This window comes from Pseudochaenichthys georgianus, chromosome 18, assembly GCF_902827115.2.
Source record: "Pseudochaenichthys georgianus chromosome 18, fPseGeo1.2, whole genome shotgun sequence".
NCBI classification, from domain to species: Eukaryota; Metazoa; Chordata; class Actinopteri; order Perciformes; family Channichthyidae; genus Pseudochaenichthys; species Pseudochaenichthys georgianus.
The window spans coordinates 18121055-18148866 of NC_047520.1; the positions used below are offsets into that span (position 1 = coordinate 18121055).

At 43.3% G+C, this 27812-nt stretch overlaps 1 protein-coding gene across 14 annotated transcripts in view; it reads right to left on the reverse strand.

The window, feature by feature from the left end:
• LOC117463550 (receptor-type tyrosine-protein phosphatase delta-like) overlaps positions 1-27812 on the reverse strand; it is a 405065-nt gene that overhangs the window by 194541 nt on the left and 182712 nt on the right. For all 14 annotated transcript variants that reach the window (XM_071206543.1, XM_071206542.1, XM_071206541.1 and 11 more), the window contains exons 6-7: positions 23135-23237; positions 15451-15494 (exon numbers count right to left, since the gene is read on the reverse strand). The gene's annotated coding sequence lies outside the window, so the exon portion shown is untranslated. The remainder of the gene's footprint in view (positions 1-15450; positions 15495-23134; positions 23238-27812) is intronic.

A 27812-nucleotide genomic window follows, 5' to 3' on the forward strand; every position in this document is an offset into this window, starting at 1 on the left:
CGGTTCTGCGGGTGCCGCTGTCGGTGAGCCCCAGACCGCAGTGAGGGGCTCCACCTCTGCGGCAGATGTCCCCGTGTCTTGATTGCCGGTCGGCGGATCAGTGGACATGAGGGGGTCCCGTCCCGACAGGATAACTTGTTGCGCTAACCTTCGGTGGAGGCTCTTCACGGTGAGGCGGGCACAATGTCCGCACGAGCCGGGGTTGTCGATGGCGAGGTTGACTATAATACTCTTCTGTGAGAGAATCAGGTAGCCGGCTAACGCCCGTCGACCGCAAATTAGCTTTGGGTTCAGTCTGTGGACTGTTAAGCTAGCCCGGCTACCGTTCGAGATGTGCTCTGAAGCGAGAAGAGGTGTTTGAATGACGCATGCGTCGTGGCGCAGGCTACTTATAGGGGGTGATTTCCCCTGACGTTGACGTCAAGAATCACCGGCCAATCAGGATTGGCGTAATGAGATTGATGCTTCTGTTTGCTCCGCGATGAGGCGCATCCCATAGTGAGACATCGAACGGAGTGTTATGAATGAGAACCACAGTTTTCTATACAGCGGACTACAACATGGATGTTTAATAAGAACGAGGGACTGCTGTGAACTCATCTAGAGACTCTGCACCGTGCTCTGATGCTGCTGCTTTATGAACGTGGACAACAGAGAAACAGATTCTTCAGGACCAAAGTTGGAATTGAAATAAAAAAGGAAAGTGAAACTTATGCTCGTCGCCCTCTCCCTCCGGTCCACATTAATACTAATGATCCCAAAGATTGTATGAACTATGAAAAGATCTTAAAATCAATACAGATGTATTTATTATAAACGTTAGTCCTTAACATCTATCACTGTGTATATCACCATTCAAACATCTTTTAGAAGCTGAACAAACCCCACACAGCTCAGTGAAGACTGTGAGATGTTGACTTTATTTGATCATTTCAGTAAAAACTAACGTTCATATTTCTCTCTTTGATTATAATACTGATGAACGTTCAGAACAAAGCACTTTGTAACTTACCACCTATGTTTTAAAAAGCTTAATAAGCACCGTAACTTTCATGATATAATTTCTCGGTCATAATCGGTTGTTTCCGTGAACGGCCGGCTGTTGAGTGACGGCAAATGCTGCGGCCGCAAGGCATTGTGGGGCAGCATTTTCTCCTCTCCTCTCGGTGAGGGAGGTCCAGTGGTTCCTAAGCTAAAGGAGGTGATAAAGGAAGTTTGAAACCTCCTTTCCTATCATTCTCATCATTCTAGAGAATTCGAACGGCACTTATCATGACTGCCACTGAGGGACTTCCGGGTCATTTCACTCCTTTAGGAAGGTTCCTAAGCTAAATGGACTATTCGACTTCAGCCCAGGGGTGCACATAACTGGTACGCAGGTTATGTGCGTAATCTGAAATGCGTACCGTCACTTGTGTCACAAAGCGCATTTGCGTACCGACGTAGGCCTACTTGTGAAGCTTTTCCAGAAGGCGGTAGATCACCGGACGACAGAGTCGGTCTCCGTGTGCACAGACAGGGCTGCTGTTAACGTCGGTCTACTCTGTACAACGGAACTGTGCCAAAACTACTCCAACCGGCTGCGGAGGGAGACTCCCCCCTTCACTGGAGAACTGCGCTAAAACAGCTGATCACAACGTTCACACTCTGTGGTCACGAAGTACTCCACTCCCTCGTTGATAGAAATCAACACGTAATGAATTAAGACCCCACGGTTTGATGATTGATAGGTGCTCTCTTTCATTTTGACACACAGACAAATGTTATAATAAACATACATAGCCTACTGTATGTTAAATAGATATCTGCCTTCCCTCATTTATCTTTCCATTCCCACAACAATATACATAAAGAAATGGCATATTTTGGACATAGTTCGAATGGTGATTAATCATGATTAATTAATTTTTAAGCTGTGATTAATCTGATTACAATTTGTAAACGTTTGACAGCCCTAATATATATATATATATATATAATACTGGAGCACTTGTGGGATGCCAGAGGGTCAAGTGGTTGTCAATGTTTGCAGTGAAAAGTCCTGACGCTAGCTAATATTTCCTGATGTGTTCTTTGTATTTGCATCCTGGGTGCTGCCTCAGCCTGCTCCCATTGTCAGAGCTTTCTATTTGAATGTCAACACTGTTATTACAGCAGGTGATGCAACAGCAGGTGTCTCTCAGCCTGCCTGTATGTCTGTCTGTCTGTCTGTCTGTCTGTCTGTCTGTCTGTCTGTTCTGTCTGTCCTCCTGTGTCTTCGTGCCTCTCTCAGCCTCTGCTGCTTCCCTCCCCTCCATTTTGTTTAACACCTATCATTATGTGTCTGCCAAATGGATTTCACTCTTGCTCCCTTTGCAGGCCTCTCTATTTTTCTAAACTGACATTCTCCACACTCACTCTGACTGTAATGGGTGAAATGGAGAGAGCTCTGTGTTGCTGTCTTGCTTCTCTTTTCCTTTTGTTTACAGCCCAAGCCTTGACAGTGTTGCTTGAGAGTAGCTTGGAGAAAATGGACACTCTGACATTTCACACCCTGAAATGTGGCAGTGCATTGCATTAGTAGTAAACACTGTTCATTACTGCCTTGACAGCTGATGACAAAGATGCAGCCCTCCTGCCTCTGCACACACACAGGACTCTCTAACTTACAGATGTTTGGAGCAATCAAAGCTGAGAGGCTTGGCGCTTTTGTATTTTTATTTTCTTCTGTCTCCTTGTTCTTAAGCTCAAGCATGTAATCAAGTGCACTTTATTGCTGTCATGTCTGTATATCTGACTTTTATTTTCAGCTCCGATCGACGTTGAGGTTTGAATACAGAAAGATAAATATGACGGATTACCTTTTAGAATAATAGAAAAATATTGTTTACAAATTTAGATTGTAACCATAGTTTTGCAATAGATTGAATGAAGTTATTTTCCACATTTGTCACTAACAGTGATGGGAAGTAACCGACGATATAAGTATTGTACTTAAATCGTTTTTGGACATATCTATGCTATACTTAATACTATCATAGTTTCTAATTAATGCTACTTAATTAAATTAAACTTTGCTACATTTCATAGGCAAATATGGTACTTATTACTCCACTATATTAACTTTACACTGGCATTTAATGCTAATATGGTATTCTGCAATGCAGTACTGTACTACTAATCAACAGAGTATGTATTGTACCTTAGTTGAGTCAACATTGACAAGCTACCATACTAAAATGCTCTGCATGTAAACAAACTCAATAGTAAAACAAATTACATAATATACTAAAAACGTGTACTTACACTTTTTATTCTTGCAGCACATTTAGCTGATAATATAGTACACTGTACTGAATTATTTTTATTTTTTTTAATGGACCATTTTGCATAATGAGTACTTTGAGTACTGCTTTTATACTTAGAGAACATTATGATCCTGATACTTTGGTACTTACCTTTTTTAAGTAAAAACTTTCATTTGTAAAGAATTATCTTAACTTCTGCTTTTGTAGGTGTCCCCTTCCCTGTAGTGTGTTATAAAGGTTTGTGTGCCAGTGTGCGAAAAAGTACACGTCCCACCGTCCGGGACGTGTTATTTACAATATCGGACAAGTAGATCTTTCAATTGACTTGTCCGGCGGACAAGTGACGTTTTTCGACCTGATTTATTGACAAATTATTGATACATTCAGTTTACAAAAGGCAGAACTCATTCGCAAATGGTCCGTGTCCGCCATTGTTCGTTTAGAAGTGTTAGTTTCGGTTCTGCTCGTCGATTCCTAAGGAAATGCATCTCGCCGCTTTCTGTACAGTTAGACGGGGGCGGGGCGGGGCGGAGCGGGGCGGGAAGTGTAGCACAGTGGGCGGGTTGGGAAGCAACACTCGGTTCCGAGTAGGAACAAATAACAATTTTTCCGGTACCGGGATTAATAAGAGTTGTGAGGACAGGAGGCGAGGCCGAGCCCCGCGGCTCTCTCTATGCTCCGTATCAGCTGATCGCTGCCGCTCAGCGTCTCTCTCTCTTTCTACACACAGCGGATCCGCTGCCCGTTTAACAGCCTCATCTTTGTCAAACTTTCTTATGTTCTTTCTCTAACACGTAATGAAGGTTATTAAGCGTTTTAACTCCTGTGTTGTTAATATTAACCACCATTTCCTTTATGAAGTGAAGCAGCCTCCCTGTCTGTCCTCGCGCTGTCCTCACATCCCCGGACCCCCAGACTCGGAGGAGCAGGATGTCAGCATTGTTTATGAAGCAGGGTATAGAAAGTACATTATGGAAATGAAAATACTATTTATTTACTTTTACAAACAGTGAGCAGCTGCAGCATGTGTATTGCAGGACGTGTGTAAGCGTGCAAGCGTCTTTGCGTTGTAGAAAAGCGCTAGGCCTATAGGCTATAAATATAATGTAGTATTATTATTAGGTTATGTCCTATGTGTTGGACATGTGTGGTTGGACTGTGTCTCACAGGCAGGTTGCAGTGTAACATCAGAGGAGACTGGGCCAATTGTACATTCTCAAACTGCACCACTTAGAACTAACTAAACAATGCAGAGATTATTTTTATATAATTGTATTCAATAACCGTAAGAAATTAAACAGTATGTGATTTGTAAATAGGAATACAGATTTGACTTAATGTTTTCATAAATATATTTTTCTCCCAGTTTGTCATGGGACTTATTTTTACCCTCTCAAAGAACCGGAACCGAAAATAACCGGAATCGAAAAGCAGAACCGGAATCGTTAAAATCCAAACGATACCCAACCCTATGTGTGATGCAGTACAATCTCACTTCTCACTTACGTTAGCGGTGTCATAAAAACCGTGGGAAAATGTAAAATACGATGACGAAGAAGAAGATTCCAGTGGCCCCAATTTTTGTCCATTCTGGACAATTGAAAAATGTATTCGGACAAGTACATTTCCAAACTCACTTGTCCATGGACAAGTACTCTCTAAAAACTTTTTCTCACACTGTGTGCATGTAAATGGTCTGTAAGTTCCCTGCAGAAGGAGTTTCTCTCCCATCCCCTTCCACAACTGATCATTAAATATATACTCTATAATATAAAGTCAGCATCATGACGTATAGGTTTCCTGTCAAAAGCATTCTAAATGTCAGGAAGAGTAATTACTTTTAGGCCCACATATGTCAGTGAGGTTTATATTTGAATTGTGTAATGTTTCATACAGTAAGCTTGTAAAGTTAAATAGTTAAACTAGCATATTGAATTTCCTATTGTTAGAGTATGTGTTATAAAGATTAAGACTCCAGCTGTAAATATGACAAGTCTGTATAAGACCTCTTCTTATAATATATACTGAATTCAATGTAGCTTCAGGTCAAGTGCTTCTTTACCTCCTTATTCAAATGGAATCCATAATTCATTAAGTATGAAATACGGCATTAAGGCTTTGCATTTCTGCAGTGTGTTTAGTACTTCATGTTGAGTCTGCATAGATCTAATGAATCTGAAGAGGTCTGGATTGCTCAGAAACAATCTCTCATTTAGGATTTCCAGAGGGAGGAAGGTGATTTCATTTTCTTATACATGTTCTTCTTCTCCTGCACTGAGGTGCACAGCTGGTTGCTATGCTTGCAGGAACACTATCAGCACCAAAACATCAGCATATGATCCCAGATAATGGCGTTTCTATTGGAGTTTTAGTGATATTGGTTTATTGATTCTTTACGTTGTCAATGTGAGATTACATTTAGAGAGTGTAGAAAATATGACCTAATCAGGACTTGTCAGATTGTGAGGATAAGACCCAATGTTGTTCTGTACGTATACTATGATGCAGCTCCTTAGACTTTAGTTAAAGGTGGGGTAGGTAAGTTTGAGAAACCGGCTCGAGATACACTTTTTGTTATATTCCATGGAATGCTCTTAACATCCCGATAGCAATGAATATCTGAAGTGCTTTGACACAAAATCCATAAAGAAATGTCATCTGTGCTGTAAAAAGCACGACCAATCATTTTAGCCGGCCCGGCTAAAGTAACTGAATGGCCTACCTGCCTGTCAGCCTTCCAGCCTTCCATCTGTGCACAAACTTATCTCGTGCCCTCATTGGTCATGTGCGCGTGCGTGTGTGTTGGAGGAGGGGCTCTGTAAGGAAGTGGCAGATTTTATCCTTTCCTAATTCTAGCGCACTCAAGCCGGTTTCTCTATCATTATTTGGTTATCCGGTTGGAGACTCTCATAAATAGAAAACAATAGGATTTGGGTTATGATGTATCGGCAGCGGTTAAGACCTTGGTTAGATTTTGAATTGAAAAATTATCTAAAAGTAATTTGAAGAATACAAATATTAGTAAGTAGTAACTAAGATTGCAGAATATACACTACACCAATGTGCAGGCTTTATAATAATCCCTGTTATGACTGTGTGTAGTATAAAGGGTTTTTATATTGGAAATGTCAAAGCAATGTATATAACTCATATTCTCAGTGATTACATTGTTTTAAAATATCTGGATAATGCATATTGAGATAATATCAAATAATAATAATAGGTCTTCTGAAACTTCACATGTAATATTTATTTTCAGGAATAACACCAAAGATCCTATAGAACAGGGGTGTCAAACTCAAGGCCGGGGGCCAAATCCGGCCCGCGACTTCATTTGATGTGGCCCGCAAGAGCTTGCAAAGAATGTAATACGTTTATTATACGGTTACATATCGATTTACAGAAGCAGGTTGCCCATAACTACATGTCCCACAATGCATCTTGTTTTGTGACATGCGCACTGAAGAGACTTGCAATGATTTGCCTGGATTTCTGCTTTCAAACGTAGTTAGTTATTACCCTATCCGATAATAATCCAATTCAGAGGCAATAATGTAATATAATACATTATTTTTAGTGCTGTCAAAATTATCGCGTTAACGGCGGTAATTAATTTTTTGAATTAATTGCGTTAAAATATTTAACGCATGTGCAGAATGGCCCGCCCCATACGTGCCACCAGTGGCAGCGCCAGGGTATGGCTGGGGTAGGCTGCACCCATACCAAGAAATGGCTCAGCCCCACCATGAGAAATGATGTTAAAGTAAGCAAGATAAAGTCTGCCAACTCGCGCGGAGTAAATCGCACAGACAGCAGATAGTAAGTGTTTGATGTTCTCATAAACGAGTCATGTTTGTTATAGAACTTGGTTTAATAACCTTGATAGTAACGGAGCAACATACATACACCTGGTAGTTATCACAACACTACCCGTGTGCCGCATGTAGATCCCTACATCCGGTACGGTGTCTGCAGAAGGACCAAAGAGACCAAATGCGAATACTCTACATCCCCTTTCTTTAGCTCTTCCTACAGTAGTGAACAAAACTGTTATACTGAGCACATATGACAGAACATACAGGATGCTGCAAATTTACACATTATCAAACTATGTGTGCATTTAGTAACTGATGAACACAGAGGCTATCTCAAAGAAGGAGTGCAGCATTTAACTCAGTAATTACTACCGTAACAAGTAGATTACTAGAATAGAATACATTTGCACTGTGCAACAAAACTTTAGGCCTCAATATGGCATAACTGTGTGAACTAACAGTTTAGAGTCATTGTTCTCAGAGTGGTATGCTTATGCATACATGACAAAGTTTCAGTCTCTGTATTTGGGATTAGGCTTGATAGCACGGCCTGAGCGTGTCCTGTAGACACTCTCAGGAGTGTCTGGCAGCAGTTTAGCTGTGGGAACATCAGCCCTCATGTGTTCACTGTTCAGTGATTCCTGTGTGTTACAATCTGTGAACTCAAGTCCTGTGTCCTGATGATCAGTGTCACTTGTGGAGGTGTGTGACGGGACGGGCTCAGCTACAGGCAGAATGTGCCTACGATTCCTTCTGTACAGCTTCCCGTCTGAGTGGACGACGTATGACCGGGGTTCCTTGCAAATCTCTTGAATCATTCCAGTCCTGTTGTAACCGTGTGGGGTCTGCATCCTAACAACCTGTCCTTCCATCAAAGGTTGTAGTGGTCGGCTTGACTTATCATAGCACTGTTTTTGATACAGCCTCTTGTTTAGAAGCTGGGCTTTTACCTCTTGTGGATGACGCATGTGTGGCTCAAGCAGCTTCACCGAGACTGGGAGTGTTGTACGTGTTTGTCTCGACATCAGTCTCTGTGCAGGAGATCCTAATTTTGCGTCACGTGGTACATTCCTGATGTTTAATAGGTTGAGAAAAACATCAGTTCCATCTCTATGAGATTTCTCCATGAGCTGCTTAGCACTGCGCACAGCCCGTTCAGCTAGCCCGTTGGACTGGGGATACTCAGGGCTGCTGGTAATATGAGTGAAGTCCCACTGTGAAGCAAAGTCTTTAAAGTGCTGGCTAGTAAACTGCCTCCCATTGTCTGACATGAGGGTGTGAGGTGTTCCATGAACTGAGACATTTCTTTTCAGCTTTGCAATGACTGTTGCTGCAGTGATATCACGAAGCATGTCGATCTCATACCAGCCTGAATATGAGTCCACTAGCACTAAGTATTGCTGATTGTGCCACTCAAAGATGTCAGTTGCTACAGTTGGCAGGTCTGGAACTGGATGCAGATGGAGTGGTTCTTTCTGCTGGTGTGGTTTTGTGCTGTTACACACTGAGCATGACTGTATTACTGTGTGAATGTTGTCTGTCATAGTTGGCCAGAAAACAATGCCACGTGCTCTCCGCTTTGTAGCTTCTTCGCCAGGATGTCCTCTGTGCATGATGCTGATGTATTCTTTCTGTAGTGACAGAGGAATAACTGCTTTGTGACCCTTCATTATGACTCCATTCTCAACAATCAGTTCGTCTCTGAAAGGAAAATACGGTCTAATGGCATGTGGAAGATTATGCTGTTTAGCGGGCCACCCGTGTCTGATAGTGGTGCTGAGTGTTTGCAGAGTCATGTCTTCAGCGGTGTGCCTCTCTAACTCTTCTAAGCGAGAAGAAGATATGTAGTTAACAGTCATCACGTCGAAGTTGTCCTCTTCTTCAGCTTGCTGAACTGTGGAGCTGCGGGGAGCTCGCGACAAAGTGTCAGCCAGGAACATTTGCTTTCCACATTTGTACACAAGAGTGATGTCGTACTTTTGTAGTCGTAGCAACATTCTTTGTAGTCTTGCAGGTGCTGTGTGTATGGGCTTTTTTAGTATGGTGACGAGGGGCTGGTGGTCTGTTTCAATAGTGACTGGTTTACCATAGATATAGTCATTGAATTTTGAACATGCAAAGACCACTGCCAACAACTCTTTTTCGATTTGAGCATATCTGGTTTCTGTTTCAGTTAGTGTACGCGAAGCATACGCTACAGGTTTTCCTTCCTGCAAACACGCTGCACCGAGTCCGTACTGTGAAGCGTCACAGGTAAGTGTCACTGGCTTGTCAACGTCGTAGTATAGCAACACCGGTGGGCAAGACATGCGTTTCTTTAAATCTTCAAAAGCTTTCTGCTGCTGTTCGTGCCATGTCCATTCTGTGTCTTTATGTGTGAGCTGCCGTAGTGGAGCTGATAGCTGGCTGAAGTTTGGTATGAACTTTCCAAGATAGTTGACCATCCCCAGAAATCTTTGTAAGGCTGGGACGTCTGCTGGCACTGGCATCTCCTTAATAGCACTTGTTTTGGAAGGATCTGCTTTGAGTCCTTCACTGGTGAAAACATGGCCGACATAGCCGACTTGGCTTAGCCTGAACTTGCACTTGAGGGGGTTAAGCCTTAAGTTTACCTCCCTGACCCTGTTGAGCACTTTTCTCAGGTTGGCATCGTGCTCTGCAACATCTCTACCTGTAATAATGATATCATCAACGATTATTTCACAGGGGTATCCGTCGAAAATCTGTTCCATGGAGCGCTGGAACACCTCGCTGGCAGAATTGATTCCAAATGGCATTCTTAGAAATCTGTAACGACCAAAAGGGGAGCTGAAAGTGGTTAACATGGAAGACTTATGGTCGAGTGGAATCTGCCAAAAAGATCTCTTTGCATCTAATACAGAAAACATAGTTGCTTTTGAGATGTGTGTGGCGACTTCTTCCACAGTACGCATAGGATGGTGTGGTCTTTTCAGAGCCGTGTTCAAGTCTCTTGGATTGATGCATATCCTGATTTCTTGTTTGTCCTTTTTGCTAGTGGCTACCATAGAGAACACCCAATCAGTGGGCTCTGAGACAGGAATGATGACGCCCAGTTCCTGCATCTTGTCGAGTTCAGCTTTGACTCTGTCTTTCATAGCCACAGGTATGCGATGTGCAGGACGAACGACTGGTTTTACATCTGGGTCGAGAGTCATGGAGTACGTCACAGGTAGCTTTCCAAGCTCATCAGAGAAGAGATCGCTGTATTCTGTTTGGATCTCAACTGAAAAATCATCGTCAGTGGGGCTTAATTGATGAACTGCTTCACTGAATGAAACTAGTCCCATCCGTCTGCACGCTCGTAGCCCAAGCAGTGGCAGGACATCCTCTTCCACAATGTAGAATGGCAGTGTGTGGACTTTTCCCACTAGGTGGCACTGCAGTCTAACTACGCCCGCAGTTTTGATTTTGCTACCACCATATGCAACAAGATTAGTGGATTTAAAACACGTCTGTATTTTTTCATCTCCTTTTATCACATTGAATGACATTTTTGACATAACATTGCACTTCGCACCAGTGTCTACTTTCATCTCGACTACATTGTCATTGATTTGCACTGTGACAAAAGCCTCATCATTTTTATCGATCTGTGCATCAGTTGCGTCAACACTTACTTGCAGTGTTACGCCGTCAACATAGAATGTTTCATCTGTAGTTGTATCAGCTTGATCAGGTTCTAGTTGATGAACTATCCTCCTGGGCCCTTGCTTGTTATATGCTTGTTGTATGGAATTGCAACACTTCTTGAAATGATTCCACTTTTTGCAGGTATGACACTGTTGACCATTTGCTGGACAGTTGTCCCTCTTTGCTGCATGACTACCTCCACAGTTGTAGCAGTTGGAAATAGAGCTAGCTCCATTTGCCTGAGGTTTCCTTTTGTTGTCGTATTTTCGTGTTCCTCTCTGGTAAGTCTGAACTGAATCCACATTTGTGGCAGAGTGCTGTGGCATAGCTAGCGTTTTATTGTGCTCTTCAGTCATCTCATGGATCTGACATATGTTAACAGCCTTGATTAGTGTTAAATCAGTCTCTCAGGAGCACTTTCCTTAAGTTGTCATTACTGATACCACAGACCAGTCTATCTCTGGTTAGTTCTTCATAGAGATTCCCAAATTTGCAGCTCTTTGCCTTGATCCTTAAAGCACTGACATACGATTCAATTGACTCACCGATTTTTTGATTCCTTGTATTGAACTTGTGTCTTTCCATAGTGACATTTGTTTGAGGGTTACACATCTCCCTAAATTTCCTTTTTAGACACTCCGGGTCTTCTTTAGACTCGGCATGAGTGATGATGGGCACATCCTCGCCAGGACCCCTCACTTCAGCCGCATAGACGAAAGACCTCTCGCGCTCGATGGCCTCTGATCCCGCTATATTGAGGAGAATGTATGCTCGTGTCCATGCTGGCTTGTCATAGTGTGCCGCCACGATGAAAATGTCATATTCCTGTTCGAATACTCGCCAGTTCTCTGCGATGTTACCGTCAAAGACGAGTGGGTCGGGTCTCCGGAATCCGCCATGTTAGCTTAGCTGCATGCGTCGTGTTGGAGCAGGCTTAGTTGTCCTCTCAAACGTCACCCAGACGTGAAAAATCCGCCGTAAAAAAACTCCGGAGACTTGACTTCTGACACCATGTTTGATGTTCTCATAAACGAGTCATGTTTGTTATAGAACTTGGTTTAATAACCTTGATAGTAACGGAGCAACATACATACACCTGGTAGTTATCACAACACTACCCGTGTGCCGCATGTAGATCCCTACATCCGGTACGGTGTCTGCAGAAGGACCAAAGAGACCAAATGCGAATACTCTACAGTAAGATTGATTTCAGTCGCCACGGTTTTGAAAACTTTTGTCACGTAGTGATCGTCTTCTCAATAGAACATCTTTGATAACGGCGTGGTGTTGTTGCAGGAAGTCCCGACGGAGAATACTTTTGCTGGAGTACAGGGCAGAGCCATATAATAGTAATAATATGGCTCTGGTACAGGGGTGCACATAACTGGTACGCAGGTTATGGCGTAATCTGAAATGCGTACCGTCACTTGTGTCACAAAGCGCATTTGCGTACCGACGTACTTGTGAAGCTTTTCCAGAAGGCGGTTAGATCACCGGACGACAGAGTCGGTCTCCGTGTGCACAGACAGGGCTGCTGTTAACGTCGGTCTGAATAACGGAACTGTGCCAAAACTACGCCAACCGGCTGAGGAGGGAGACTCCCCCCTTCACTGGAGACCTGCGCTAAAACAGCTGATCACAACGTTCACACTCTGTGGTCACGAAGTACTCCACTAGCCCCCCCCCCCCCCCTGTCGACTTTCCTGAAGTACTCCACTAGCCCCCCCCCCCGTCGACTTTCCTGAAGTACTCCCCCGTTGATAGAAATCAACACGTAATGAATTAAGACCCCACGGTTTGATGATTGATAGGTGTGTGGGCTGTCTTTCATTTTGACACCCAGAAAAATGTTATAATAAACATAGATACTGTATGTTAAATGGATATATCCGCCTTCTTTCATTTATCTTTCCATTCCCAACAATATACATAAATAAATGGCATTTTTTGGACATAGTTCGAATGGTGATTAATCATGATTAATTAATTTTTAAACTGTGATTAATCTGATTAAAAATTGTAATCGTTTGACAGCCCTAATTATTATATATATATATATATTATATATTTATATAGTTACAACCGGCCCTTTGAGTGCAACCATAATGCTAATGTGGCCCGCAATGAAAACCCCTGCTATAGAAGATATCATCCCTTTGACACATGATTTAGGAGTGTGCATATATAATACATACTGTCATTATAACTTTGACATCATATATCCTGATATACCACATCCTGTGTCATCAGAAATGCAGTTATTAATGTTAAAAAACATCATATTTCGAAGAGCATATTCACTTTAAACCAAGACATCTGTGTGGTTATCGTGTGGAAAATTAGCCTAGATTATATCATTTCATCTCAGTTATGAAACGATGCCTATAAATGTCTGACATATGAGTTTCATCAGTGGAGAAATATGGAATTCATTTTGGCACTACTAAGCATTTTAATGATATTCACTAATATCTTTCATATCTGCAAAGTTTCCAGTTCAGTAGCTGAATATTCTCATATCCGGTGGGACTGGGAACGTTTATTTCCCAATGAGGCAACAGCAATATTGCATGTCTTTTTGAGTATATGCAAAGCATTTCCCATTTTCCTTCAACAGCGCTCTCTCAGAGCAGCCATGGCAAATATCATTAAATGTCCTGCTAACACACACAAACAAACAGCTCTCCTTCTCTCCCCACACACACGCACACGCGCACACACACACACACACACACACACACACACACACACACACACACACACACACACACACACACACACACACACACACACACACACACACACACACACACACACACACACACACTGGTACTCCCCTCTTTTTCTTCCTGGCTATCACTCAGTGGCAGTGTGCAGGGAAAGGGAGTGCATTGATCTGCCAAAGTGAGCAGCCATTTCACAGGGCGAGTGTGTGTGCCGCTCTTGTCCCTGAATGGGAATTGCTCATTTCACCTGGCCGCCTTGCCTTCAGCAGACTGGTGGGGAGCCCCGTCAGAGAGGGGGGTGTGTGGGGGAGTCAGGGCCCTGGTCAGGGCTTGGCAGGCGGCAGATAAGAGCTCCTCATGCTGCTTCTGCATTCACTCCCTCTCTGTCTTTCACACAGCTTCCTCCACACATGTGAGGCACTAATAATAACGTTGGCGTTGTAGTGAGTCAGCCTTCTTTCCTCAGGCAAGGATAAAAGTAAAACATGGAGGCTTTATTGAGTCTGAAATCACTAACTGTGGAATTCCCAGAGCAGGGATTTAGCTCGGCCGGTTTTCACTGCCAGGACGCCATGAGTCCACAACATCTAATAATGTGTCCGGAGCAGGTGCTGATGGAGCGATACACAAGCAAGGGAACTATTTATGACTTTCACATGTATGTACAGGGAATACAAATATAGGAGATCAAAAGAGATGCAGCTGAATAACTTATATATAACAATATGGACAATGCATTCTTTAGATTAATCCATCAGTTGACATGTTCTAGTATGCATTGTTGCCAATATTCACTTCTAAACCGACTATTGATATTTTAAGCTTGTTTTTGTTGCGTTTATGTTTTTGTAATAAGAAAATGAAATAGTTGTTTAATTTTGTATTTACGTGGAGGGTTTGTTTGGAGTAGATTTACAAGGGGACTACTTTAAGATAAGGAAACAAAATGCATCTAATGCTTTAAGGTATAGTTACATTAACAACATGAACTTACTATTTATGTCTATACATTGGTTGTTAAGTTGCTGCAGTTTGCACAGTTGAGGTTTCTTTCATCAGTTCAAGTTGGAAAGCCTAGGAAGTTAAATGGAAGTTAGGGACGGGTCATATTTGAAAAATTCAGTTTGACTTCAGTTTGAACAGATGTATATTGTTGAAATTTGAATTGACCAATCCTAATAATAAAGTGAAACTATAAGTTTTCATATGATAGCTTCAGAATTTCAATTGTTATGACATCATGCTGTTAGAAATGTTTGCTGCTACCACACTATATCAACTCAATCAGTCTCAAACTGAACGTGCATGTAGGTGAGCCCTTCAGCCGTCCAGTATCTCACACCTCTGCAGTGACCCCCCCCTCCCCCTTTCCATCCTTCATGTGTCCGAAACGCATTTCCCCACTTCATCCTTCACATGTTCTCAAATTTATTTCCCTCTATCTCCCTTCCCTGGTCAGCCCATTCCCCCCCATCTCTCTATCTCCCCGCTGCTCTCCTTGTTCAGTGACAGTCTCATCACACTCTATCAATCAGGCTTGTGAGGCCGGGCAGAGCAGCATCCACACTCCTCGTCTGGGCCCATCAGTGCCAGTCAGTCTACCACACTCTCTCCGTCACTTTAAAAAGGTTTAGGTTGCCAGATATAGTCAGCCCCCCCCCCCCCCCCCCCTCTCAGGTCAGGAGATGGAGGGATGGAGCTGCAGTCGAGATTTAGCTTAGCGCTTGATTTCATATCACTTGACATATCCTCTGTCCTGTGCTGACACTCAATATATCAAACTAAAACAAAGATGGATATTTGGACACATGGCCAGCTGGAGCCCCTGGGCTTATACATTTGCAAAACATGAAGACACACAGCATGGGGGCGCCCTTTCAAGTTTAGCATTTCAGCAAATGGGAAGTGATGCAAAACAGAGGTCAGAACATTCTTGTCCTACGCTTATCAAATATTCTTTCAGTGTCTTACCTGCCGCAGGCCTCATCCTGTGGGTGACGTCTCAGGAAAGAGAACTGCAGGAAGGAGAAAGATAGAAAAAAACAAGGCAGGGATGAATCAGACCCTCTATTTGGAAGGAATATTGTACATTTATTACAAACAGCAATAATTACTTAATGGAAATAAAACACCAATGAAGTTTACTGTTCAGTAGTTCTCCTAAACCTGTTCAATAATTAGATATTTAGCTACAAAACAAGTTAGGACATACAGGGTACTGGTTTGGCAAACAATTGAAAGGACAGAGAATAGCATGTGCAGCAGAGAATGAGTTCACCACAGTTATCGATTGGCTTTGTGAATTATAATGAAAACAAGTGTAATTACATTTTATTTTAAGCTGCAGCAAATTGGGCTTGTGAGTTATTGTGGAGGCGAAAGAGAGCAGGAAAAAGACGCTTGCATTTAATGTGCGGGGAAGATTTTCTTGGGCTAAATGCATTAGCAGATGCTTCTGTGCCCATACAAGCCTGTGGTCTAATACTCTAGTAAATGATTAGCTACTCATGTAACCAACAGGGTGAAATGTGCTTTGGGCAGAAGCAACACAAATGAATTAAGGAGAAACATTTTTTAGCGAAGTGTGTGAGCTTTAATTTGCCTCATTATCTTTTCAAATGTTATTTTAGGGCTTTCGAATGAGCTCATGATTATGAATGTCATGATGGCTATAACAGTAGCCTCCCAAAACTTTTTGCATTCATTTGGTTTGTTAAATGTAAGCAAACTAGATATCTGGTTTCATTAAAAGGTTTTTATGGATATTAGTAGACATTTATTTCGAGTTCTAGGGTCCAAACATGTTCATGTAAAGGATAAATAATTACCCAGGTGAGGTTATGGCCGCTTCCTCACCCCTTCATTAACAGCGTTGTGTTTTTGCTAAGTTCCTTGTTATCTGGTTTCCCTCCATACACCCTGTCCATGCTAATGAATCCACAAATTAAATTGTAGAACAGAGGAATATTAGGACGCCTGCCGTTTTGATGTGGCGAGGAATACTCAATTATGCTGGATTTGGCCCCAGTAATTATTACATTATAGCTAATATAAGTGTTCAATGGCAACACAAGCTTTGATGGAATCCATTCTATAACAAAGGCGACGGGTAAGCAAAGACGAAAATGCCAGAACAGAGGAGCGAAGGGTAAAAAAAAAAAGCAAGTGAGAAAGTGACAAGAAAGCTATCGCACGGGAGCTCCTGACTGCAGCAGCCATATTTCATTACACAGCACCAAAGCTTAGGAGGCAATCAAGCATATTTAGCCATCCTCGTCTCGCCCCCCCCCAAAGCAATTATTACTCCCCAGTTTTTTACTGTGCTTTGCCATGGGGAAAATGAACCGCAGTACTTATCAGCTCAATGCATACACAAGTGACTGGGGTGGAGGACATGTAGGTGTGTGTGTGAGAAAGCAAGGGCATGCGTGGACGCTTTGTTTATGTTTTGGGGGGGGGGTGACCACTAGTGAGCAATAGGTTACCTTTTTCAATCCCATTAGCTCGCTAACATCAGCACATTTAGGGGCAGCAGGCGGAGCGAGAGGAGATACAGAGATAACCATAAACATGTCACTAAAAATGCATTGTTATTTGCATTCATATTGGAAAGAGCCAAATTGATGCGGGGTCAAACAGCGAAGGTGAGGGTTTATGACCTGTGCATAGCTCTGCTGTCAGCAGCTCTGATCTATGGGGGGGCCAGCCTTGTCGGGCTTTATGCCTGATTATATTATCATGGCTGACGATCAATGCCAGTGAATGATCGCTCATCTCTAGAGGGGAGTGCACTGAATGAAGCACAATGCAAACAGGACATTATTTAGTAAGAATGAAAATGCATTGGGTTAACCCTGCCAGTGCAGCACTTTCTTTTATTCAGTCTCTGTGTTTTTTTATGAATAGTATCTCGCAGTAATAGAGTGAAGTGGCAGAGATGTGTGATGAAAAAACAAACACACTTCAGTATTATGTGGGTTTGGAGCAGCTAATGTGCACTCATTTGGGTGGCACAGCCGCCAAATGCAGAATTAGTCCCATCTGGGACTTGTGTTTCGGTGGAAGTGCCTCTCCATTTGTGAGACTCTTCAGTTCCTCCCTAGCCCATAACTCAGCGTGCCTCTATCACTCCCATGTGACTGGCTGTCATAATCATCAGCATTATGCTACCTCAATGGGCCTGATTTACAAGTCTGGACATGGCATCAGCGCTGCGCCAGCGGGTAAACATCAGGCTGCTCCTTCTTCTGCATTACATGTGCAGGACATACCCCCATTCATTACTAAAAAGTAAATATGTTTTTTCAAGACTGCAAAGGAAACCCTGAAAAATCTCTCTGATCCCCTTCACATTTTTACATTAAGAGTTTTAATTAGCATTATGTATAAAAGCAGTACTTTGCTGTATAATTGGGTTACATGTTAGCATGCATTTATTCACACACTGTTTGATCCGAGAGAGGGTTGCAGAATGTCTCGTGCAGCGAAACTGAAAAAAAATGTCTGTAAAATGTTGGTAGTGTTTTTAAATCCGCCACAGAAAATCTTCAGTGTTTCCGTCATAATTTACTGGTAGGAATATATAATTATAATAATATATATAGTTCTGATAAATAAAGTGTCTTTATTAATATAATGAATGAAATATTTTCCCTTTCACCTTCATACCTCAAATAATAATAATAACAACATTATAAAATAGTGTGCAACATGCATGGAGCATGAATAGTTTTGAAATTCAAATAGATATTCAGTCTCCAGTAGAACAGTCTCACCTTGCTTTAGATATTGAAGTGTCTTTCATGCTGTAATGATGTCTCTGGACTTTGATCATACTTTTTTCACCTTGAGGCAGCTCCTGGCCCTTCCCTTAACCCTCTCACTCTTCCCATAATATTATATTAGCCCGTATTCATCCACAAACTGCGCCTGCTAAGTGATAGGCCACATAAATCAATTTTTATATACACACACACACAATAACTGTTATATGCTGCTTCCAAACCGCCTGCTGATAGCTGCCATTTCTTATCACTCCGCTTGAATATAGCAGCGTTATGAAGGCACTTTCGCCCGCTGTCTAAATGGAAGAGACTGAGAGAGAGGGAATGCATTTTTGTACAAATTACTTAAGCTGCCTACAAAGCTCTTTGTGAAGCTGCATGCTTATGAAAGCTCACTGAAAAGAGAAAAGGGAATCTTAATGACAGAGAATCACCTTTTATTCCTGGTGATTTTTTCTCATTATGTTGTGCAGACACTGTGACTCCTGGGTTCATACAGTATACATGTTTTATTTACAATAAACTCATGCTGGTACATATAATCAGGAAGCCAGTGCAGCTTCAGGATAGGTGCTAATATCCGTGAATAAACATCCAGATTCTTCCTGCGATGCCTCCGTCACAGAGCCCATGAATATGCTCTGTCCCTCCCACTTTCTTTATATATCTGCCTCCCAAGAAGTGGTGAGTAATTCTGCCATCTGCGGTATTAATTTGAACCGCCTGATGCATAAGCTAATCAGGCATGTTTATTTTTCCTCTTGTTGAGTTGTGGGCTTTAGAATCTGCGAGGAAATGAGTGTCCTGTAGATAATGAGCTGAGCTGAAATAAGCTCCCATAGCTGTGGAGTGAAATCACTGGAAACACATCTCTGGTGCTCATAAGGCGAGGGAGATGTAGACGTTTTTTTTACTCCAAATGGCATCACCTAAATGTGTGTGATGGCAGGGAAGGCCCGTCGTGTGATGTCGTGAGAGTGTTTGATAGACAACAGCTCTGCCTGAGGAACAGGAAGTGAGACTACAGAGCCAAGAGACTCTCTCTCTCTCTCTCTCTCTCTCTCTCTCTCTCTCTCTCTCTCTCTCTCTCTCTCTCTCTCTCTCTCTCTCTCTCTCTCCTCTCTCCTCTCTCTCTCTCTCTCTCTCTTGCTCCCAGTGCCAGGGACATGGGCCGCTGCACAGACAGATGGCGAGGAGGTGTGGTGTGGTGTGTTGTGTGTGTGTGTGTGTGTGTGTGTGTGTGTGTGTGTGTGTGTGTGTATGTGTGTGTGTGTGTGTGTGTGTGTGTGTGTGTGGTGTGTGTGTGTGTGTGTGTGTGTGTGTGAGTGTGTGTGTGATGCAGTGTATGTGTGTGGTGGGTGGTGACGCCATTCAGCTTTGTGCAAGTATGGAAGATGTAAGGGGATACAATGAAGAAGGGGTAAACACTGCAGGTGGGTGTATGTGTTTAAGTGTGTGTGCGTCAGTGGTGAGTTTATAATGCAGCCATCAATCAAAGTGCTCTTTTTTTGTTTACCCTACATGGAAATAGATTGTGTACTTCATTAGAGCAGCAGTACAAGTTCCTTTGTCCTGTCACTGTGTGTCCGCCCGCCGTGTGTGTGTGTGTGTGTGTGTGTGTGTGTGTGTGTGTGTGTGTGTGTGTGTGTGTGTGTGTGTGTGTGTGTGTGTGTGTGTGGTGTGTGTGTGTGTGTGTGTGTGTGTGTGTGTGTGTGTGTGTGTGTGTGTGTGTGTGTGTGTGTGTGTGTGTGTGTGTGTGTGTGTGTGTGTGTGTGTGTTCTCCTGATGATGAGGCACACCTACTGAAGAGTGGGTGGAGGAGGATGTGGGTGGAAATATTCTGCATTGACAGAGTGCCATCTACTGGATTTTTTTATTCAAGTAAATACTATTTTTTATATTTTACTATACAAACTACTCTATTTGCATATATCCCCCCCCCCTTCTGTAATTATGCTATGTGTATGCACATATGTAGACACAAATAAATGCTCTAAATGTTTCATATTTCTTTTTTCAATATATGTTTCAGAGTTCAAATAGGTATTTTTACTCCTCATTGGTTACTTCAAGTTAGTTAAATTACCACAACCTGTAGTTTGTATTTTGAAAAGTAATTTGAAAATTGTACACTAATTTTAGTGAAAATAAACCAGAGCCATTGATAACAACCAGTAGCGTACAGTATGTAATGTTATGAGGCTATAGTAAAAAAGGAAATGTAATTCAATGACATTAATGCTGGGTGGTAAATACTGTAGCCCTGCTTCAGATGGACTCATATGGTGACAGACAGCACCATCTTGTGGTTATATCACACAGGAGAATTGTTGACATTACACCACTAGTTGACTAAAAATAAACAAAAGTAGAAATGATGTTGAATACATTTAAAGGCAGGATATCCATCCACAGTTCAAACACATTGCTCTAAATACGTTTAGCACTAAGGGAGACCTGTATTAACTCATGTACTCCTTCATTCCTTTTGGGGATTGTAATCGGATTAAGTATGCCGAGGTTTCTTAATTGAATGGATCATAACACTTGCTCTTGCCATGTAGACATTTAATAGCACTATGATATGCAATAAGGAACGATATAATTAATGATGTCTATAAGGAACAGCCAGTGCTAAAGTGTTTTCATGTGTTTGTATTTGTGTGTTTAAGATGGAAATGTAATGCATTCAAAAGAACAGAGCATTACCTGTCACTGCTGAGAAGCCTGTGTGCAGTTAACGGACATGAAATATGCACCAGACTTAAATACCTCTTCCATAATGCCTTAAGATACATTTGTGCATTTCATTAAACACACCGTGGCTCAGCTCTGCTGCTAAATTATTCCTGCTTTGCCGAGGAAATACAATGAATTGTCCACGCTTGCTTTCTTAATATCCAAAGTAGCAGCGCAACGTAAAATAATTATAATTTTTTATTGCAACAATTTGGAGAAGGTTTGGACTAAACCCACAGAGTGCAGTGCTGTATTTCAGGAAGTCATTTGAGAGGTTATCATAATTTGTCTATTATCATTAAATCTTGTCTTTTTTTGTATTTTCCTGATCTGCTATGGTCAGTCCTTCATTCTGTTATCCTGTGTGTTTGTGGCTTAGTAAAGATTTACCCTGGGAATGCACTTGCTGCTATCTGACACAAAACTGATTTGATCCATTTTCCAAAGCATATCTGTCTTTTTCAGACAGGCGCTATTCAAAAGAAATATGTCAGCAGCCTGGGGATTATGCTTTCCTTTTTTTGCTAATCACCAAAAGACCCAACCTGCCCGACATTTCTTTAGTTCGACGGGCAAAAGTCCTTTCCAATTTAGATGCTTATTTTTGATCTTCTTTTACTCTCATTGTGTTGCTACAATCACATGCATTAACTCAGCTTCACGCTCCGCTGACTTACATGATTATATTGTGCAAATGAAAAGTGATTTAGCAGAAAAAAAGCTGAAGATAAACTTACTGTATTACCCTTGTCTACTAATGTTGAGTCAATAGGCCCTTTATTCAGAGTTTAGGAAGTACAAGTACTCTTTTGGGGGATAAACTGAATATCAAAGCATCCTAAAGGCAAACATTCAAGTTAAAACTTGCTCTGATCTGCATGTGTTCATGGAGAAATGTGGAAAATCATTTACTGTATGATGCACCTTTGGAGGGTCATTTTACCCTGACTCAGGCCTCACAGGCACTTCTTAATCCCATGCAGTGTTTTTTCTGCTATCCGGTTGATGTTTGAGACGGTGAAGTGTAAGCACACCGCATGTGGGATGAGTGTGATGGATTCCTAGTATCGTTGGTAGTTATTTGTGGTGTGCCTATAACCACAATTCCCCAGCCACAGCTTACAGCAGGGTGAAGCTGAGCGAGATATGCTCTGAGGCTGGCAGGAAGCCACTGGATTTGTGTAATAATTCATCGGCCAAAAAGCCCTCCATGTATTCACCGTGCAATATTTATACCCTGCTGAATGTATTTTCTCAGCTACATCATCACACAGGCCCCGGGCGGGGATTTTCTCTTGTGGGAGCGGCTTTAGTCTTTCACATTTTAGTTAAATCTGGGAAACAATTCTCTGAATTTGTCCCATGACCTCTTTCTGTCTGCTTAGAGTGACGTATTCCACTGCCAAAGACTATTTTTAAAATGTTCATATCTTGTAATGTTTTTAATGCCTAAACCCTTTCCCATGTCTTTATTTTCAATCTAGTCTATTTTGATGGCAATACAACTCAATTCAATTCAGTCTTAACCATCAGTTTATGGCTTTTTTTCACATTCTGAAAGCTGAATGACAGTACAGATCATTCTGTTTTTACTAATGCTCATAACAATTATTGAACTAATATACTTTTTTAAGTAAATATGTACCATTTATCCCTGTATTAGTTTGTCTTATATTACCTTTTACTCTTAATCCAATACAGTCTGAACTGTCAGGAGCGTTTATGGCTGATTTATTCTCACATACTGGAAATATTCAACTAAAATATCAACCTTACAGTATGTCATTCAGACAATTACAATTAGATTTGTTTTTATACCATTCACAAAATAAAAAGCTACAGCTGCATTTACAATCCAGTACTTTGGCGTTAAAAACAGCTGAGGCACCGCTCTGTGGTTTTTCAATGAAAACAGTGTTCCAATATATTTATAAAGCCGCTTTTCTCATATTAGAAGCTTAAAGCGAAGAGAAAACGGCTTCCTCTTATTCTGCAATTATGCTCTTTTTTCTAAAGGATTAACGAGATTACCTCATAACTAAATTAGTAACCACAAATGTTGAGTTAAATATGGAACACCTAGTCTGAATACTGCATCCCTGTGGAGTTTGTGAATTTGAAAGAAAGCTCACCTAGAATTGAGGCTCCTGTGTGAGATCATGCAGGTGCCAACATGCTGCCCGATGCTGTGTCCTCGCCGACTCACCCCCTAAAAGAAACCCCCTTTGCCCCCACCTAGGAAAGGAGAAACAGTCAGTCAGATCATTTTTAGATATCAAATATTTAAATAAAACAAGATACAAAGCATAAAGACTGACACAAAGCCAAATGAGTTTATACTATTCGGTCGATATCAGCATGAATACACTGCTTGCCAGAGAGGCTTATTTCATTATTTGAAAGCAAAAATAAATCCAATGCATTTCTAATATAGGCATGTTATTCTTGGCCTATTTTCAACAATGCCCTCAATAATTGACTGCTGCACAGCACACACAATGATACTTATGGGAGGAAGCACAAATATGTCAGCTTTGATGTGGTTATTTTTCCTTTTTTTTTTTCATGTCATTGTATTGCGTCTTTTAAGCACCTAGCTTGCATGTTTCTTTAACATCTACATTTGACTGTAGATGTGCAAAGTCCATTAATATCTGTCTTTGTGCTAGCATGTGTTTGCGATGAAAATATTAAATACTGTGGTGCAACCCTGAGGTGAAGTCCTAGCTTAAATAATCATCCAAGGTTAAACTTAAAGACTCCACTTTGATTTTCAGTGGCATCCCCTTAGTGTTATTAGACAAATATCCGTAGTGTTTTCTCAATTCATGAGGCCATATTTGCATATTAACCTCTGAAAAGACGTTTTAAAGACAGGCCTTAAGTCCGACGTGCATTTGCAAAAGCTTATGTGCATTTGCATAACGTTTGCCTCCTGTGCAGGTGATAAAGCAGTATTAAGCCTGGATTACAGTTTCTGATTTTGTGTGTGCCATGCATATTTTCTTCATATGTGCAAACTGGAATCTGTTTTAGATGTTTGGGCACGCCTCCCTATTGCCGGCAGTGTGCTACGCCTGAGTGCCATGTTACTCATGTGACCTCATGAAAGTACAAGTCCCTTCAAGCGATATAATAAATCATCGCAGCCGGGGCCAGCCCATAACACATGCTTAGATGCACACACACTCTGGCACACACACCTTTTGCTAGCCATTACACAATTTGTCAACTTTAAGAAGTGTGGAGACACAATCATATCATGTGCTATGACCTTTGGAGGTAGCACATGCACTCAGTCAGGTCACAGCACAATGGAGGAGCTTTCTTTTAACCCATTGAAGTGTCCTCGAGCATGACACTTAACCCCTAACCTGCTCCCAAGAGCGAACACCTGGCAACATCTACATCTCAGACAGAAGACGAATGAAACATAAATGCATCCCTGAGGGTTGATTAACAAATACACAACATCAGGAGCCATAATTCAACACAGCAGTAATGCATTGTGTTTTGTGGCACTTCATCTTTTCCCCAATTAGAAATGGCCTTTGCTATGGGCAAATACAGCATGTGTTCACGTTACCAGGTCACTTCTCAGTTATTGTAAGCAGTTTTAGGAAGTAGACTTTGCAAAGTGTGTGCCTGCTGGACTCATTGCTCCTCTAAACGAGGTCAGTTTTCTTTATATAACACAACTCCACCTGACAAGTGTAGAGCACTTACCCAGTGTTCTTAGTGAAAAGCACTATAACATCTTCTAAGTATTTATTAAGTTTTCTCTCACTAATGCTTTAATGGTTGTTGAGCAGGATGTTCAAAATGGCCTCCAACAGACCTGCAATTGTGACAATTCTGCCGCTGTCATTTACAATACTTCAGGCCCAAAGTTAGCTTAACTCACTTGTCTTTACTTAACTGATGTTATCTTGCCTTTCCACTGAACCCACATTTGTCGCTGTCATCTTAAATGTCATCACTTTACAACCTGAGCCTACAGCACGTTTTCACAAATGTTCACAGTAATTGCCACAAGGGAGAGTGGGGCATCGTGTGTGGGAAAGTCTCTGAGTGAAAAGCATCATATTGTAACGTTCACAAGGTGAGTCGGAAACAGGCTTCTCGTTATTAGGCTTTAATAACTCTTGTTCTTTACAGATGATCACAGGTACATGTACACTTTGTGGGTTCCACCTCACACTAACCTAACTCCTACCCCTACACATATATATATAGCAGTGTCTACGTCACAACTCCCCGTCCGCTCCCCCAACCACAGGCCCGCACCTCAACCAGCATCACTGTGCAGCTCTATGATTGGCAGAGAGACGGGGGATGCCTGAGTGACACCCTGGACATCCTATGCAGGGTCGCTACACTACCCCCCCACTACAAAGTTCCTCGCCCACGAGGAACAAATAAGCACAACACTACAACTACACACTGTACTTTGACTAGGAAGGTCTGGGTAGACTACCATCCCTTCCAGTGAGACCAGGGCGCATGCTTGCCCTCTACAGGAACTGAGGGGTCTCACTATAACTTTACTACCAAACAAAGTCTCTGAAGCGACGTTGTGTCGTGTCTGCCTTCTCGGCAGGGGGACTGTGGTCAGGAAGACCGGGGTTGCCGGATCTGGCCCAGGCGGCGAAAAAATGGGGGGACTCTCAGTCCCTGATGGGGGACTGCTGCTCTGTTCGCCGGGGGGCCTGAGTGGGGATGTTGAGGGGACGGCTGTGGGCTCCGATGTTCCTTGGGTCTGTGGGGAAGCGACTCCTCTGTACGGAGCCAACCTGTCTCTGTGGAGCACCACTTTTCTCCCCTTTGGTGGCAGCTGCACCCTGTAGACCACTTCCCCCACCCTCTCCAGTACTCTGCAGGGACCAACCCACTGACTGTCCAGTTTTGGGCACCGGCCTTTCTTTCGTTGTGGGCTGTAGACCCAAACCAGCTCCCCGGCCCGGAAATGCTGCCCTCTGGTCCTGGTGTCGTAGTTCCGCTTCTGTCGCACTTTTCTGCTGATCGCGGGCAAAGGCGTGAGCGGAATCAAGGCGGTCCTGAAGTCTCCTGGCGTACTCAGGACCTGGAGGCGTGTCTAGGGAATCTGGTGGCCAACCAAACGCCAACACAGCAGGGGTTCGAAGCTCTCTCCCCAACATGAGGAGGGCAGGCGAACAGGCTGAGGACTCCTGGACTGCAGACCGACATGCCATGAGGACAAGGGGCAGATGCTCGTCCCAGTCGCGCTGATGCTGAGACGTGAGGATGGCCAGCTGCTGTCCCATGGTGCGATGGAATCTCTCGACTAGTCCGTCGCTCTGTGGTCGCAAGGGGGAGGTGCGTGTTTTGTGCATGCCCAGTTGTGAGCACATGGAGGCGAATACCCGGGACTCGAAATGTCTCCCCTGGTCACTGTGCAGGGTCTCCGGCACTCCAAAACGGCTGAACATACCGGCCACCAAGGCATCTGCGACTGTCTCTGCTTCTTGATCAGGGAGAGCATACGCCTCTGGCCACTTTGTGAAGTAGTCTATGGCCGTGAGAACGTAGCGGTTACCCCTGTTTGACAAGGGTAGAGGCCCCACTACATCAACCGCTACTCTCTCCATCGGGGCCCCGGCGGGAAACTGTTGCAGCGGAGCATGGGAACGACCAGGGGGGCCCTTCTGCGCCATACACGGATTAGAGCGGCGACAGAAGTCTTCGACATCCCTCCTGCACTTCCCCCAGTAGCAGCCCTGACGAAGGCGCCGGAGAGTCTTAGTGACGCCAAAGTGCCCAGAGCCTGACGTTCCATGCATGGCCTCTTGCAGACCCCTCGGGACCACCACTTGCCACCTCTTCTCCCCCGTTGCTGGCTCCTTCCACACCCGCTGTAGTACGCCCTGACACAGACGTAGAGTCTCAAACTGAGACCACAGCCCCTTGGTTGCTTTGGAGAGCACTGCCACTTCCTCCCACGGTGGCCGCTGCTGCGACTCAACCCACTGCAGTACAGGCTGTAGAACGGCGTCCCGCTCTTGCTGTTGCTTCCACTCTGTCACATCCACTGTCTGGAGCTCCCGGAAGATAACCTCTTCCACTTGCTGCGCTGCCGCACAGACGATGTCCTCCTCCAGCAGCTCCTTTTCACGAGTCTCTCTCTTCTCGCAGTAGTGGCATCCGCCGGCGGCGGGAGAGAGTGTCTGCATGTGTGTGGCGCACCCCAGCCCGGTGCTCCACCCTGAAGTCGAAAGCTTGGAGCTCTTCTAGCCACCTGGCGACCTGCCCTTCTGGCTCTTTGAACGTCATGAGCCACTGTAATGCAGAGTGATCCGTCCTCACCGTGAACGCCTGCCCGCACAGGTAGTACTTAAAGTGCCTGATGGACAGCACCACTGCCAAAAGTTCCCTGCGGGTGACGCAGTATCATCGCTCCGCTTTGTTGAACGCCTGGCTGAAGTATGCCACCACCCGCTCCCCCTCTGGTGTAGTCTGGGAGAGCACTCCGCCTACCCCAACGCCGCTAGCGTCTGTGTCCAGGGTGAACGGCAGCCTGGGGTTGGCTGGGGCGAGAACCGGGGATTCACTCAAGGCACGCCGAAGGCCGTCAAACGCTGCTTGACATTGCTCAGACCACAGGAAATCCCTGTCCTTCTGCAGCAGCTGGAACAGGGGTATTCCATTCCGTCCTGCCCGCCACGTCCAGCCCAACCTCCGTCTCATCCCTGCTCCACGTTCTTCCCACTCTGTTGAGAGTTTACTTTGTCTCCTGCCTGTTTTTTGAGGAACGTAAATAAATCCAGTTCTTTTGACACTACACCTAAGTCT